The 1841-nt window shown below is 29.3% G+C and overlaps 1 long non-coding RNA gene across 1 annotated transcript in view; it reads right to left on the bottom strand.

Moving 5' to 3' along the window:
- Positions 1-68: 68 nt before the first annotated feature.
- Positions 69-1841, bottom strand: part of LOC117176007 — a 23186-nt gene continuing 21413 nt past the window's right edge. The window contains exon 3 of the long non-coding RNA XR_004467563.1: positions 69-219. This is a non-coding gene — a long non-coding RNA (uncharacterized LOC117176007). The remainder of the gene's footprint in view (positions 220-1841) is intronic.

Here is a 1841-nt window from a genome sequence, read left to right as displayed (position 1 = left end):
GTTAGAGGCGAAAAAAACGCACATTTTCAAGAATTTTTTTTTGAGATATGAGTAATGCTGGGTTATTAATTTGAACTGTATATTTCAGTACTACATTCTAACTATTTTTAAACCAATTTTCATTTTAAAATATTAAAAAATGACCACGTCACATCGAATCTCCCGAGACCCCTAAAAAAATTATTGCGCCGTGAGCATTGTAACTCATCACTGGATAATCTGAAACAAAAAAAAAGAAAAATGCATTTTTAAGGTGATATCTTTCCGCAGGTAATCAGAAAGAGTTTAAATTTTTTATATAATTTTAAAGGCAAAAACGCAATTTTCGCTAAAAAAAATCGGTTAATTTGTTATTTTAAAATGAACAAAAATTATTTTTAGAAAACTCTTCCTGATGATCTGTTGAATTATGTGAGGAAATAGTGTACCAAATTTGAAAAGAATCGGTTAAATAAATTTGGAGTTCTAATGTTCACGGACTCGGAAAACGTGATTCGCGAGAAAAAATTTCTCCGGAAATCAAAAATTGCGCAACAATAAACGCGTATAATTTTTTATACTTGCACAGAATCATCAATTCCTGGCCCGTAGAGTAAATCGATGTCATTCATAACATCCGAACCCTCTTTTTGTTTTTGTCTGCATTGCATTCTACCCTCTTTACTGGTGCATCGCTAATTTTTTTCGTGGGATTGTAAATTTTTGTAGAATATTATGAAAATGTCTCTAAATATCTGCGTATCTATGGTATTTATATACAAAATTTTACAAAGTAATCATTTATTTTTTAAGTCAATAAAAACTGTTTTCTAAGCAAAGAATTATTAAAAAATATTGTTTTGACAATGCTCAAATTTAAGGTTGCTAGGTATCATGTCCTATATTCAAAATTAAAAGTTTGAAAAAACGTACGAATGTATAGCATATATGCAACTAAAATATTTCTTTAATAATAACACTCTCCAGAAACTCTAGTTGCCTTGCGCGCGCCACGGTGCGCGCCTATTTATCTTTTTACGAAAAAGAATAAATGAAAAGCCTGTCTTTTCTATGTTATACATATTTAATAAATGTTACAAAATATTAGTATAAAATAATACAAGACATCAAGGGATGAGTTCTGTATCTGAAACTGTAATTAATGTTTTATAATAGGATTTCTACGAATTCTTTATTTTTAGGTAGAAAATGAACTATTTTATTCCAAATGAGCTTTTTTATTAAAGATTAATTTACATCTAATATTGATGAATAGTATTTACTACGATTTTGTAGCTCACGTTGATGATAATCATATTCTTTAAATAATGAACTTTGCATTTTTACACCAATTTTTTTTTTTTAATCAATTTAGTAAAATTTTGGAACGCGCATTGTAATAATCAACAATGGCCTTATATGTTGAAAAACACATGTAATAAGCTTGTTACCACTTGGTAAACTCTTCCCTGAAAAATCTTGGTTAAGTCTCCCCAACATTAGTTCATGCGTGCAATGTCATAAAATCTTTAGTAATAACTGTTTCATTATTCCGATTTATACCAAATCATTACACTACTTTGTAAGGCAAATTTCTGCTGTTACGTCCCGGGATGTCTAGAGGTCACATGTCCTTCTTTACATGTCTTAGGACGAGGGATGCAGGAGGATATTCTTATTTTTATAATAATCAATTAATGTCTGTTGTTCCGTTTTGCATGAAATTGTATGTATGTATGTATGTATGTATGTATGTATGCATGTATGTATGTATGTATGTATGTATGTATGTATGAAAGTAATTGTGTTATGCTCATCCTATATATATCCCGAAATGTGTTTTAATCCTAATGTTAGTACGA

Source organism: Belonocnema kinseyi, chromosome 7, assembly GCF_010883055.1.
Source record: "Belonocnema kinseyi isolate 2016_QV_RU_SX_M_011 chromosome 7, B_treatae_v1, whole genome shotgun sequence".
Classification (NCBI taxonomy): Eukaryota; Metazoa; Arthropoda; class Insecta; order Hymenoptera; family Cynipidae; genus Belonocnema; species Belonocnema kinseyi.
The sequence above is the reverse complement of the archived record's forward strand: the minus strand, read 5'-3'. Positions and strand labels throughout refer to the sequence as shown.